The sequence below is a fragment of the Lissotriton helveticus genome, chromosome 4_1 (genome assembly GCF_964261635.1).
Source record: "Lissotriton helveticus chromosome 4_1, aLisHel1.1, whole genome shotgun sequence".
Lineage (NCBI taxonomy): Eukaryota > Metazoa > Chordata > Amphibia > Caudata > Salamandridae > Lissotriton > Lissotriton helveticus.
Genome location: NC_136063.1, coordinates 1,762,502,130 through 1,762,518,861, shown reverse-complemented (window position 1 = coordinate 1,762,518,861; position 16,732 = coordinate 1,762,502,130).

Genomic DNA, 16,732 nt, shown 5'->3' with positions numbered 1-16,732 from the left:
TCCCATGCTCACTTACTTTTCCGATTCTTACATCTTGCAGAATATTTTTATAATCTTCATCCTTTGCCTGTCGCATATTTTGAAGCAGTTCTGCATATTTGAAATGTAACCATATATTAACGTTTCCAATGCTTCCTAGGCATTTCCTGGTATCTTCATGCGTGAGCATTTTAAACACTGGTTGTCCTTTCACTGGAGTCAACTGCAGTAGATCTCCAAAAACAATAATGTGTTTTCCTCCGAATAAGACATCATAGTCTGTTCTAAGAATTTCTTGCATTCTCAAATGCACAAAAGCAAGTATTAGATGTGAGACCATGCTTACCTCATCAATGATAAGAAGTTTCATTTTCTTCAGGACTCTGGAAAGTTCAGAACAAGCATCTCCAGATAGCTAGTGGTATTGTAATTTGTTATCATGCTCAACTGGTAGCATCAGTAAACGATGTAAAGTAATCCCTTTAATGTTATGTGCTGCCAGCCCAGTTGGAGCGGTAACAACACAAGACAGCGGTGATTCAGTCCTTTTCTGCAGATAAGTTGCAATTGCTTTAATCAGAAAACTTTTTCCAGTTCCCGCTTCTCCACTCACGTACAGCCGCACAGGCTTAAATGATGTACATGAGCACTCTTTTTTCTCATGACTGAATCCATGTTCAACCTGTTCTGTGACTTCGTCATATATCTGTTTCTGCTCAAGGTTTAGTTGTTTCACCAAATCTTCTAAGTTAACTACATCATCTTGAGCTTGTTCCATGGCTCTTTCCACCTCATCCATGGCAGTGGCAGCTTCATTTTGGATAATTGGTCCTCCTAGTGGATCCTGACTCAATGAAGCAGAACTCTGACTGTCTTGAGAACTGTCTCTAGCAATCTCTACAGCAATTGTGGCTTCTTGCTCTATTTCTTCATTCAACATGTGCAGATAATTTGGGAAATCAGGACATTATATGGTATCCTTGGTTGCATTAAAAGAATCTTCGTAACAGAGAAAATCTCCAAGTAGTTCCTCTTCTGTACGCCATGGCTTAAAGAGTTGCAAAAGAGCTAAATAGTAAAATTCCCTTTTCTCTGGATTTTCGCAACTCAATTTTCGATGATTAATCAAATGGCCTTTTCTCTGCTTCACTAGACATCCTTCACACCCAATGACAGCATATATTCCATTATTGATATCTTCTCTGATGGTCCTCTTATAAATATAGTTTTGCAGAACTTCATACAAACAACTGTTCTCAAGATGACTACTTCTATTTGGATAGTATGTATCCAACATGTTTGTCTTCAAAATATCTGTACTGTTTGGTTCTTTCTCCGCCAAATACTCAATTTCTTGTACAGATTTCAAAACCCGGTTTTGTGTTGCAGCAAGACCTAGACTCACCCAAATAATTGTTCTAGACTTGGCGTAGAGACTTGCTGATGAAAACCGATCAGAACATTCATATGCTCCAATTTCTCGATTTGACAACATCTTCAAACTGAAACTGTATAATTTTTTACTTATACTCTTTTCATGTGAAATGTCTTCCCACATTTCCTTCATCTCTGTCTTTTCTTTTTTTATGATGTAAGACGTCACATATCGAGCCACAGCAATAGAGTTGTCAGCAACAAACTGAATATCCATGTTAGCATTCCACATGGACAAAATCACTGGGTTGTAGTCGTTGATGAACTTGGACTCTTCGTTTCTTTTTAAATTGTATGTATTTTTTGGTGATTTCCTCGTAACAGTATGTCGCAGAGAAGACATCAAATTATTTACTCTTCCTTTAGAAATCACTGGTCGTGGAAATGCGAAACGACATTTTGTGTAGAACTTGTCCTTGTTTCTGAATTTTCGACGACAGTACTTTCCACAACAATGTGATTGAAAACGTAAAACTTGTTGTCTTAAACTGTTTACTTCAGTAGTTTTCGGAACAGCACATGTTGAATACTCTTCAATGAAACTCATCACTGTGTCATCCGAATCTGTTCCAAATTTGGGTGCATCTTTAATCCATAACAACATATGTATGTGAGGAGCACCTCTCGCTTGATACTCCTTTCTCCAAAAGAAATCCAAAACCTCTCCAAGGGGAGGATTTTTTTTGTTGGTAATGAACGACATCATAGCTTCAAATCTATGATTGAAATATCTGCATACATTCACTGGATCAAAAGAACACAGTTCTCCAGGTGTTTTGAATTCTATATTTTGAATGTTTGCATTTGCCTCTCGTAGAAATTGAAGTAAGTCGTCCCATGCATACTCAGCACAGCTAAGAGTGAGGAACCATGTAGGAGTTCCTAAGTTTCTTAGCATACATTTCAATTCTCCATGACGACGGTACCAATTCTCGTTTGTACCACACTGACATGCCATGAGATTGATTAGATGAGATTCCAAAATATTGTCTTGCAGATTGACTTTCTCCATAAAGTCCCTCGCCGAAACATTTTGCAGATGTGCTCCACTTTTCAGTATATGGTTTACTGCATAAGAAAGCCCAGACAAGTCACTTTCATAAGTAGATGAAACAAATATGGGATGCATTGACGAAACCTTGGATCTTCAGCACATAATCTTAAAGTCCTGTATTCAGATGCTGGAATTTGAAGTGGTCGATCGTCATATCGTCCACCTCGACCTGTTGGAAATAGCTGTGGAAAACAACGAGCTTCCAAACTTTCTTCCCATACACTAATGGGACTTCCTTTTGCTGCTTTCATTTGAAACAAGTCAATTGCATTCCCCATTACTTCTTTGGAATGCAAAGGATGAACTGTATAATGTTCATATATTTCTTCACTTCTAGACACATCAACTTTTTCAATTTGGCCGGCTGAACAATCACTGTCTTCTTCTGCAGCTGTTTCATCTGCTCCAACACATGCATCTTTGTAGTACTCATTGTTTTTGACCAAATACAACGTTGCCTTTTTGACTTTCCTAACATCCACTAAATCTTGCCAGATTTTCTTACTCTTTGTCGGAACCCCATTAACTAGAACAACCAGAGGTTCCTCTTCCACTTTCTCTCCACCAATTGTATCAATATTTTTCTTGAAATCTAGAGGAAAATAAACAACTCTTCCCTTTAATCCTCTCTGTAAATCCGAAGGAGGCAATTTCCCTATCTTAGGCTCCATGCGAACAATAGCCTGAAAAGGATGGACACATTGAATCAGAATAGATTCATATGTATTTAAATCCATCAATTCAGGAGGAATGTCTACCAACTCAAGATTATTGTGAACAGCTCTAGCAGGCATTCTGTTTTCATTTAATTTATTATAACCATATTTACAAATACGCTGATCAGAACTCAAATCAAAAGAATTCTCCACCATCAAAAAAGTTGCAAAATTCTTCCATTCAGTATTATTTTCCATTTCACTTTCTGCATATAAATCAACTAACCTAGTCTGAATCTTATAATGAGTACGTCGACAACACACACAAGTAAAATTAGGCCTTTCACTTGATTTCACCTTAAACTTGGTGATTTCCTGGTCAAACTTTTCTGTACTTGAAATGTGTACATTGTATTCCACATTACCTTTTATTACTGTGTCAATTTCAACTCTCCTCATTAAAAAATGGCTCACAACTTGAACTATGCATTTATTCTCCAGAAAAAACTTTAAAAAAATTAGTCTGATTAATTACTCTTTTGCATCCACTCTTTGATTTGAAAACATCAATTGTCTTGTTAAGTGTTCTAATTCTATTGATTACTAAAATAAATAATTTTTTCTTAAGTTCAAAAGCCTGATCAACAATCTTCTCTACACTTTTCTTTTTCTTATAAAAAGCAGCTCTCTGTTTACCTTTTTTAATATTTTTTAACAAATTTAACACAGGTGACATGATTGTGAAAGGTTCAAATATATTTATTTAAGCATGCAGACACTATTTATTCCTTCTCAAAAATGTAAAAGCCATTCATTTGCCCGAAAATCGTTGTTTAAATAACATTTAAGAAACAGTGCGCAGATCCTATGTACAAGCATTCCAGGTCACTACTGAAACTTCACTATTTCGCAAAATACATTTCCTCTCTCTTGCAAACATTCCTAGCAAGCATTATCAAAAAACATGACACAAAACAACAGCAAAAAAGCTCAATGTGCTTCCTAATCTGAGGTAACACAGGTGACATGATTGTAAAAGGTTCAAATATATTTATTTAATCATGCAGACACTATTTATTCCTTCTCAAAAATGTAAAAGCCATTCATTTGCCCCAAAATCGTTGTTTAAATAACATTTAAGAAACAGTGCGCAGATCCTATGTACAAGCATTCATTTTCACTAGTGAAACCTCACTATTTCACAAAATACAAATCCTCTATCTTGCAAATGTTGATACCAAGCATTATCAAAAACATGACACAAACCAACAGCAAAGAAGCTCAACGTGCTTCCTAATCTGAGGTAACACAGGTGACATGATTCTGAATGGTTCAAATATATTTATTTAACTATGCAGACACTATTTATTCCTTCTCAAAAATGTAAAAGCCATTCATTTGCCCCAAAATCGTTTTTTAAACAACATTTGAGAAACAAAGCACAGGTCATATGTACAAGCATTCCAGGTCACTATTGAAACTTCACATTTTTATAAAATACAATTCCTCTTTCCAGCAACAACTTTTTATCAAGCATGTTCAAAAACATGAAGAAAGTCACATTAAAAAAACACATTTTGCTCACAAATCTTCTCTATAGAGTATACAATTCTCTATCTATATTAAATGAATCATTACTCACGTTTACAAATGCTTTGGTAGATTGACAACAGTGTCAGACACACACACCAATATTTCTTTAGCAGAGTAAAAGGTATGTACTCCAGGCACTGCAACCATGAATGGCACAGAAAACCTCTAATTCTACACACATATCCCTCATGTTAACCAATTTAAACTCTTCCCTCTCTATTTTCAAACCAACACCCTTCCCCCCTCAGCCCTTTCTACCTGTTACCATAGCAACTTCCTCCTCACTGAGCTCACAGGTTTAAAAGTTTATTCTACAATGTTGCAAATGAACTCAGCAAGGATGTTTGACCTCTCAATACACCACCTTATCCGGTGCTATGTTTCTTTAAATGACTTTTTCTTACCCATTCAAATTACTTATTTCACAGAACAGAAGCATGCACCCTAACTTTCAGTTTTCAACTATCTGAATCCACCAATCATTGCTTGTGATTCAAGAGCACTGAAACTCCACAGTTTTTTTTGTTGCAAACTCCTACTGTTCCAACTGCCATTACATTCCTACACTTCATCTGACTGCACCAGAACCTCCTCTCACCATGTATTCTGTCTGGATTATTGGACATAGCTACATCCACTGGGCTCAAAGGTATGCAGCTATCAGAAATTTTTACAACCTTGATTTACCAAATGTAGACATCAAGTGGATTGGCCAGAGAGGATTGAAATGTCATCAATTGATACCATTGGTGAAAACCTTTTACCATCTGCCACACCCTGACCTCATAATTTTGCACTGTGGTGGAAATTACCTAGGCACTTTGACTGGGGTAGGTCTGGAAATGCTTTTAAAGGACACCTTTGGGCAATTGATGACACTTTTTCCACAAACTGCCTTGGTATATTCCAATATATGCCAAAGACAGAAATGGAAGTGGTCCAACCAATTTTGTCCACAGTTTGAGAAAGCACAGAAACATGTGAATACATCTGTTTCTGCTTACATGAGAGACTATGGAATGGGTTCAATATACAACAAGAACTTGCGTTACAACATGCAAGATATCTACAGAGGAGATGGTGTGCACTTCTCAGATGAGGGGAATAGAATATTCCTCCTAAATTTAAGACTGTGCATTGGAACCTACTTGTAGGTACCTAAATCACCCACAGAACCCAAAAGCTCTTTTCAGGGCTACCCTACCTCTGATCACTCAAAATGATTATTTTACTCTAACTTTTTTTCACTGATTTCACCAAAGTATGCTCCCCGGTACGCTCCCCGGTACGCGTACCCGGCGCTCACCCCGCAAATATATATATATTTTTTGCCTATATGTGCCTCCTAAGCCCCCCTCAGAAAACCTAGGGGGTCAGGGGGTGTCTACCGTGCCCCCTTTTACCCATTCCCAAAGTTGTTTGTCCTCCATCTTCTGTCTCAAATCTACCAAAACACAAGATGGAGGACTCCCGTAGCGCTGCCGGTATGCGTACCGGGGCGCGCACCGGTAAGCGCTCCCAACATTTTTTTAAAGTTAATTTACATGAAAACCACTGAAGAGACTTTCACCAAATATAGAATAGGTCCTACTACATACCAGTCCCTACCATTTTCCCAAATTTGATGGAATACCATTGAGCCATTTGGGCTGTAGCCCTGTCTAAATATCCTGAGGTAAATTACATGACAAAAACACATATGAAGTGTTAGAATTTACAACCAATTAAAATGTTACTTTCATTTTCTACTTTTATTTCCTGACATTTGATTGGTTATTTACATGAATATAAATGAAAAATGAGAGGGAAACACGGCCATTTTGACTACAACTACCTGAGGTACATCTTTAAAGGATTTTCTCATTTATCTTCATCACCTTTATATAAGGTAAGTTGTTAATTTGTAAGGGGCACTTTAGGTTAATTTGTAAAAACGTTTTCTGATAGTTATTTACTGTCCCTCTGTTATAGTTATAGATTGAGATAGGCTTCTCTGTTATAGTTATGGATTGAGTTAGGCTTCTCTGGTATAATTATGAATTTACTTAGGCTTCCTCACATACACTTTTTAATATTTCTACTTCCTTCCTGATACCATACACTGCCCAAAGATAACTTCACTGTTAAAAACTCAGAAGTACCTCTCTGAACTTAAACCCAACAGTGCCCTAACCCTACTGATATAGTTATTTTTTATGCAATTTACAGCAAAAAAATGGAGGGAGAACAAGAAATCAACAATATTTCTTTCGAAATTACTGATGAAGAGATTGTTCTTGAAGATTATATTGACGAGGATTTTATGGATGAGTCTCTGGACCAACAATTTATTGACTAATTACAAGAAATTGAATCATGCAATTTTGAGTAGATTCCGGATCATCTGATGCTGGAAGTTTTATTAAACTATGACAATTATAACCAATAAATTATAAAAAATTATTTAATATTTAAAAATTGTTTGAGACATTATTCATTTTTATATGTAATTCATGAAGTAGTACAAAAATTATTATAATATAAAGTGAGACTTACAGTATACTGTGCAATTTTAAAACATCATAAGGGAGCAGGGTAGACTACCCATGATCCCATAGGTTTTCTCAAGGAGTGCTTAAAGGATCTGTTTCTGCTTTCCTGACAGACTATGATATGGATTCCATATACCACAATAACTTCGGTAACAACATGCAAGATTTCTACAGAAAAGAAGGTGTACATTGAATTTAAGACTCTGCATTGGTACCTACATGTTGGTACTTAAATCACCCACACAACACAACAACTCTATTCAGAGCTACCCTACCTCTAAGCACTTTAAATTATTATTTTACTGTTTCACTTGGTTGTCCCCATGGTAAGCTCCCCGGTACGCTCCCCCGGTGCGCGTACCGGGCGCTCCCCCAGCGAAAATCTATTTTTTTTGGTTTTTTGCCCCACAAAGCCCTTTTATGGCCCCCACATCAAAACTATGGGATTGGGGGGGTCTACCCTGCCCCCTTTTGGTCATTTCACCCTTTGTTTTTGCCACCTCTTGTGTCTCGATCCTACCGAGACACAAGATGGCGGCCGCTCCAGACTGTTTGGAATGTTGACAGACACCCGAAAGCTAACCAGCTTTCCGCTCGCGAACTCACGTTACGCGCTGGTACTCGCCCCGGTGCGTGTACCGGGGCGCGCTTATAGATATATATATTTTTTTTAACCTTAATTACCCAAAATCCACTGGAGCACATATCTTCAGACATAGCAAAGGCACATCGGGCTACCAGTCCCTACAATTTTCCCAAGTTTGGTGGGAATCCATTCAGCCGTTCGGGCTAAAAGTGAGTCCAACAGCCCTATGGAAATTAACATGGGGAAAACACGTTTTGGGACCCCCAAATATCTCGGCCCCCGCTTCACGAATCCCCCCCAAACTTTCAGGGAGGGAGCAGAGCGGAGCGGGCCATCTTCTTTGAGAAATTCGCGAAAATTTCATCCACCGGCGCCAAAGTTATTCTTAATAGAATGTTGCGGATTTCCTATGGAAAACAATCCTAATTATAACTACCTACTGGCGACCGCCAGTAGGTAATATATATATATATTCACTGAAAAAACCATAGGTTATAGACCATATATAGTTAGGAATTAGCATTTACAAAACCTTGAAAATTCACTGAAAAAACCATAGGTTATAGACCATATATAGTTAGGAATTAGCATTTACTAAACCTTATTTTACTCACACAAAACCATTGAAATTCCATATATAGTTAGTTGCACTAACTATATATCGCGCACCCGCAATCCACTGCTGATGATGTCACATATTACATCATTCATGACATGGTCAGTGACATCACTGATGACATCACTGATGACATCTCAAATGACATCACTGATGACATCACTGATGACATCTCAAATGACATCACTGATGACATCATGACACACCAATACCAGTTACTACATACGCACTCACTGATTCCTACGTCTACACACACATTCACTCATTCACCCATACAATAACTCATACATACAGTCACTTATTATTACAACACTATCATATGCACTCATACACCTATGCAGACAGTCACACACTGCCACTCATCCATGGAGTTACTCACACACCAAGTCAGTCCTGTAAAGAATCAATCACACTTCCATTTCTTCATCTATACAGTTAAACACAGAACACCATACTTCAGTGACATCACTGATGACATCACTAATGACATCTGAAATGACATCACTGATGACATCTCAAATGACATCACTGATGACATCATGACACACCAATACCAGTTACTACATACGCACTCACTGATTCGTACGTCTACACACACATTCACTCATTCACCCATACAATTACTCATACATACAGTCAGTTATTATTAGAACACTATCATATGCACTCATACACCTAGTCAGTCCTGTGAAGAATCAATCACACTTCGATTTCCTCATCTATAGTTAAACACAGAACACCATACTTTTCACACATATACTAACACATACTTACTCTCTTATACAATCACTGATACAAGTACACATTGATATGCACAGAGTCACACACCTCCCAGCCAGCCACACACACACTCAGTCTTCCATACATCCAGTCATTCTTCAATATGTAAAACGTATTTAAACTTTACAAAAACACACAGACACTAGATGATGTCATCAGTGATGTCATTTGAGATGTCATCAGTGATGTCATCAGTGATGTCACTGACCATGTCATGAATGATGTAATATGTGACATCATCAGCAGTGGATTGCGGGTGCGCGATATATAGTTAGTGCAACTAACTATATATGGAATTTCAATGGTTTTGTGTGAGTAAAATAAGGTTTAGTAAATGCTAATTCCTAACTATATATGGTCTATAACCTATGGTTTTTTCAGTGAATTTTCAAGGTTTTGTAAATGCTAATTCCTAACTATATATGGTCTATAACCTATGGTTTTTTCAGTGAATTTCATTGGTTTTTTAACAGCTAATATCTGTAGCTGTAAAATTTATTCTTCTTTAAATCCAAAAATATATTTTATATGTTTATGAATAATTATTTTTTTAAATATTTTTTTTTCTTCGTTCCCGCTTCGCGAATCGGGAACCTTACAGTAAAAAAATGTTCAGAAAAATAAAAAAAAAAGTTCTTTTCAGAACTACCTCCCCGTTATTAAAAAATTGGTACAATATTTGGAACTGTGCCAACCTCTATTTCTCTTAGTTCGCTTCCTAGTTCGCTCGCTGGTACGCGAACTGGAAGCGAACCAAAAACAGTAAGTATAAGGGAAGGAAACACACACTTATGTTAAAAGAAAGACAGCTATAGGGGAGTAAACTAGAGATACTATTACCCATAATCCACTACTGATGATGTCACATATTACATCATTCATGACATGCTCAGTGACATCATCAGCAGAGGATTGCGGGTTTTTTGGCAACATGCCTTATCGACGGTTTAATAACGCTGCCTTTTGCTTTATATAAGTTTTCAAATTGTATGAAATATATACCAATAGGTCTTTATGAACCTTTAGGTAGTGCTTTTGTTCATGAGGTCTGGTCGCTTCCATACACATACAGATGTTTCAAAGATGATCAAGAAGTTTATCTGAATGGAGAGGAATGCACTGAGACGCCAGATCATTCACTAATGTGTAGGCACATACAGTTACACGATTCATGCAACAAACAGCGACCAAATATGGCTTGCGTGATGCAAGGCACGCCAGTTCCTGCTATCATCCCCACGTTCAAGTTGTTGGAAAATGGTAGTTATTTGATGCTCAATAATGAAGATTGTTCTGAGTTAATTAAAAGTATTCCTTTTATCGTAACAGTAAGTGAACGGGTTATTTGCTGCAGAAATGTTCTATTTCCTCCCACACATGAACATAGGGAGTTTTCAATCTGGCCACAAATACCAACCTTGGGACACGTTTCAACAGCATGACAAGAATAAGAGCTCTTTTGTCTCAGAGAGAGGTGGCCTTGAGTTCGGCCCGTGAAACTTTCGTACTTCACATAGCGAACACCCGTACACAGGTTTGCCTTTCAATTTCAGCAACATGTTTCCGACTATCTTTAACGCATCCTCCACAAAATCCCTGGCACACTTTTTTAAAGTTGTTACCAGTGGTCTCGTGACTTCATTTGAGAAAATCTTTGGAGTCATCCCTACTCCCTTTCATTCCATTTTCTCCACTCTGGTTCGTGGATTGCATTTTTACTTGCATTACCAGCGGACGCTCTTGTACTTTTTTACATTTTTAAATATGGATGTCCCTCCTATGCAACCTCCGACCCTGCAGCTGCTGACACTGTTCCGCAATCGCATGCTAGAATATTATGGCACAATGCCGTTGGCGATATTAAGCACGGCATATGGATTATCTTTTCGGTTCTCCTACTTCACCTGTGTCCAGCCTGTATTTCACTGCCTGACCTGTGATTTCGATTGGGCCATTGATTTGTGTCTCTGCGGACCGGTTTCTCCTGACGTCGACTTTAATCAGCTGATGACTCCTATCATTACTCACAAGTTGATTTGTCCTGGCGAAAGGATTATGGCTGTGGCATTGATGCATGGACTACTTGGTCCCTGGAATTTACTGGCGGCAGCACAGTCTTTCTTGGAACACAGCTTTCTTGAAAACCCACCGAGCTGTCCTCTGATGGTGATAGAGGATCCGGTGCTGGGAGAGCACGTATGTTCTTTTCCGCTTTTAAATTGGATGGCTGAACTGTTTTCGGATGAAGACGGTGACTTCCTGTTGGAGGCTGTTGCAGCTTATTTTGCATACACAGTTATGTCATAGACCTTTTTCATGTTTCATATGCTGAGTACTAGCATTTCATTGACAATTCATTGACTTAATTGTCAAGTTTTTATTATTTACCTTGCCTATTGGCTTAAGACTCGATAAAGTACTTGGCTGTTTTATTTTTCTTTAGCATTGAATTTTCCTAGTTTTTAATGCTTTACCTTGCGGACCGTCCACATATAAACTTGCAATCTGCTCTCATGAGATGGCACTTCTATTATCTTATTCAGTTCGTTTCCGGATCATGAGGAGGTGTCATCTAGGTCCTGGATATCTTTACACCGTGTTAAGTTAGCATGGGCTCATTACCGGTTTAAACGCCATTTTTCCTTTTTTGCAACTTCTGCACACGACATTTAGTTGTTGCTTTAGCTTTCCACCTAGTAGTTCATCGTGGTTTACATGAGAATAATATGTTATTGCTCTACTATCTGCTTTGCTTGTTAAACTATATCTGTACAGCGAGTGCTAAAGTTTCAAGAACAACACGATACAGAATTGTTATGAGGTCTGATCTCCACGACTTCATACTCATAACATAAGTGCAACTTCTGCCAATTCTGGGCATGAGGCGGGTTTTATATTGCTTTGCCGAACACACATACACAACAGTTGATGCGGTTCACATGAAGAGAGAGCTGGTGTATGCTGATGTGATTCCTTCAAATCTAAGACACTAAAGTATGGGCACGCCCTAAACCAACACAAAGAGACCTTCTTAGCAAATAATATAATATGTGTATTAGGGAGGGTGAGATATAAGCAGCCGCGGGCCGTGGAGGGAGTTACGGTGAGGCAGGGAGGCGGGGAGGGGGAGAAGCAGGGTGGAGCCCTCTCTACCTTGCCCCTCCCCCTCCCCGCCTCCCTGCCCCACCGTAACTCCCTCCACGGCCCGCGGCTGCTTATAAGTGTTGCTAACTCTTATTCATTTACAGCATGTTAACATACTGTCACCATTCGCTTTTTATGTACTAGTAACTATGCTGGTAATTTTGCTACTGATAATATGTGTACTTGTATTCTCCACCCTGCTTCTCCCCCTCCCCGCCTCCATGCCTCACCGTAACTCCCTCCACGGCCCGCGGCTGCTTATAAGTGTTGCTAACTCTTATTCATTTACAGCATGTTAACATACTATCACCATTCACTTTTTATGTACTAGTAACTATGCTGGTAATTTTGCTACTGATAATATGTGTACTTTTATTATCTAAGGTACTACGCCTGAGAAGACGGCATTAGTAAATAAACATTTCAAATACACATGTGTTCTTCTTAACTCCATGTTCTGGTTTCTAAGAAATATATAACGACCGACTGTTCATGAGTTCCACGTATCCTGAGGTACTATAAGTTCATATTCTGGATTGTCTAAACATTGAGAGTTTGTTATATCCAATGTGACACTGTACCTAGCTTGCTAAATAGTTTTTGATTACTAACGTGAGTTTTGGGACACCCTAATTCGCCGAGGTTCCAATCCTCTGTCCACAGTTCTGTGTGAGAACAGAAACCCTGCGACAGGGGCACCCCCGACCCTTGCTGGAGCTTCATCACACTTGCGATACAACTCCAGCAATGCGCCACCTTTACGGCACAGATACATCACGCATCTGTGCTGTTTTTGCCCCGTGATGCGCCGCATTGTAAATGCAGCACACCATAGGTGACGGAACAGCGGCACAGAATGACTAACACATCCCTGGTGATGCGCCAGTCATCATAAATCTATCCCTATGCTTCTTATCTTGTTAGAGATGAACCGCCATATGTATCATCAAAGTTATTTGCATTTCCTAAATAGCGAACTTTAAGGAATAAATAGCGATTCTTTACCATTCCTAGTTTGCGATGAGCTATTTGCTAATTAGCCGAATGTAGCCCAATGAAGCCCAATGTAGCCCAATGTAGCCCAAAGATGGCCGCCAGACACACAAAAAAACAAATGTAGCCCAAATATCAGCCAGATGTAGCCCAACTATAGCCCAGTGACAGAATGACCAATCAGCTTCGCAAACCTCCGTTACGCGAAGCGGAGCGCTGTTACAGATATATATCTTTTTTTGAACGTTAATTTCTCAAAATCCACTGGAGCACATATATTGAGACCTAGCAAAGGCACATCGGGCTACCAGTCCCTAATATTTTGCCAAGTTTCGTGCAAATCCATTCAGCCGTTCAATTATTATTTTTATTATTTTTTTTTGCCCCGCGGGGCCCTTTTAAAACCTCCACATCAAACCTAGGGGGTCAGCGAGGATCTACTATGCCCCCTTATAGTTATTTCCCCCTTTGTTTTGACCTCCTCTTGTCTCTCGATCCTACCGAGAGACAAGATGGCGGCCGCTACGGACTGTTTGGAATGTTGACAGACGCCGGAGAACCAATCAGCTTCGCTTCACAAAGCTCCGTTGCGCGAAAAGTCCGCGAACCAGAGCGCTAACCGGTCCGCTGTTACAGATATATATCTTTTTTTAAACGTTAATTTCTCAAAATCCACTGGAGCACATATATTGAGACCTACAAAAGGCACATCGGGCTACCAGTCCCTACAATTTTGCCAAGTTTCGTGCAAATCCATTCAGCCGTTCGGGCTAAAAGTGAGGCCAACCGCCCTATGGAAAACTCAATGTTAAAAACACGTTTTGGGACCCCCCTTTTTTCTCGGCCCCCCCTTGACGAACCCCCCCCAAATTTTCAAGGGCTGCTCAGAAACAAAATGTGCCATTTTCCTGAAAATTTCAGCCAATTCCGTCCACAAACGCCAAAGTTATTAGACATAGAATTTTCAAAAAACCCATAGAGAAAAAATCCTAACTATATATACCTACTGGCGACCGCCAGTAGGTAATATATGTTTGTTGTACAATGGCCAGAAAGCTTGAAGACGCACTCCCAGCAGTTGCAACCAAATGGCTTTTATTTCAGAAAACCAGCTTCTGCACTTGTGGAGCAAGTTCTTGTGCCGACGCGTTTCAAGGCCGTAGCCTCTTCTTCCTGGGCTGCTCGAAGTGAGTCACAGATAGCTCCAATCCATATCTTTACATACATTCTCGAACCCCCAGTGGGTCGTAGTGCCTGCGTGTAGTACGGTGCATGTTGGGACATCGAGTCCAGGTTGGAGATCATTAACATCGTGTAGTAAGTTCCGTGTCTCCTTACATTAAAAGCAATTTTCACCCTCAGTGGACCCGCAAATGACTTACTGGTTGAGTAACTGGCAGCTGCTGGGCTGACCGCGCTTTAGGCAAAGTTCCACTGCCGCCCAGCCCCTCCTTTACTTTATGGAAACGGTGCAATCTTCCTCGGCGAGGCAGGCGTGAAAATGTTTGTTGTACAATGGCCCGAAAGCTTGAAGACGCACTCCCAGCAGTTGCAACCAAACGGCTTTTATTTCAGAAAACCAGCTTCTGCACTTGTGGAGCAAGTTTCTTGTGACGACGCGTTTCAAGGCCGTAGCCTCTTCTTCCTGGGCTGCTCGAATTGAGTCACAGATAGCTCCAATCCATATCTTTAAATACATGCACGAATCCCCAGTGGGTCGTAGTGCCTGCGTGTAGTACGCAAGTCCATGAAGAAGGGGCGACATTAGCCTTGAAACGAGTCAGACATGGTTTTTAACACAAATGAAGGTCAATAATGCGTGCATTTTAGGGCTTGCAAACCGGATGGTCGGGAGCATGATGATTGCCCTCTTGGAGCTCAAGGGCTCATTTGCTTAAACACTTTTTTGCACGGCTACCCTTGGCCGTGGAAGAGGAGCACCACTTCTGTCTTCAACTAGTAGCAGCAGTCGGAGCATGAAGGCGTTTCTGAAAGAAAACTGGTTACTTTCTGTGAAATACATGCTGCCAACACTAATCTCTGCGCGCATTAATGGCTCTCTACCTACTTAAGGATATTTAACGCTACAACCAACAGGGGAACAGAGCCCACACAGGGTGATACACTGTCACTCACCTTTCCAGGACCGCATTTACCAGCATGCTGCTGAGGGATTTGAACTGTGCCAAGCCCACTGGGGGCGTTCTTTCCATCAATAAAAGGTCGGAAATATGGAAATGGTGAGCCTTTCATTTCCCCCGTGCGAAGTCCATGAAGAAGGGGCAACATTAGCCTTGAAACGCGTCGGACATGGTTTTTAACATAAATGAAGGTCAATAATGCGTGCATTTCAGGGCTTGCAAACCGGATGGTCGGGAGCATGGGGATTGCCCTCTCGGAGCTCAAGGGCTCATTTGCTTAAACAATATATATATATATATATATTCACTGAAAAAACCATAGGTTATAGACCATATATAGTTAGGAATTAGCATTTACAAAACCTTGAAAATTCACTGAAAAAACCATAGGTTATACACCGTATATAGTTAGGAATTAGCATTTAAAAAACCTTATTTTACTCACACAAAACCATTGAAATTCCATATATAGTTAGTTGTACTAACTATATATCGCGCACCCGCAATCCACTGCTGATGATGTCACATATTACATCATTCATGACATGGTCAGTGACATCACTGATGACATCACTGATGACATCTCAAATGACATCACTGATGACATCACTGATGACATCTCAAATGACATCACTGATGACATCACTGATGACATCTCAAATGACATTACTGATGACATCACTGATGACATCATTCATGTGATAATACGATGAAGCTCTTCAGACTCTAATATAACCTTAGATACAGTAAGTGTAAACAGACACTCACAGACTGTCACTCATCCATAGAGTTACACACACACCTAGTCAGTCATGCAAAGAATCAATCACACATCCATTTTCTCAACTATACAGTTATACACACCTTACTTATTCAAAGATATACTAACACATATTTACTCTCTTATACAATCCCTGATACAAGTTCACAATGATCCATACAGCCACTCACACATTCACTGGCTCTTATGCACAGTTATTTATATATGTCAACTCTCACATGTACTGTGTTTTACATATGTACTTACTTTTACATGTAGCACTGAGATATCCATTCACTCACCCATACACTCATGCACACAGTCAACCGCCCATACAGCTGTTTCCACATGCACTTTTGAACCCATACATCTAGTGAATCAACTGCTCACACATCTATGCACAGAGTCATACACCTCCCAGCCACCCATACACACTCTCAGTCTCCCATACAAATACGTAGGCAA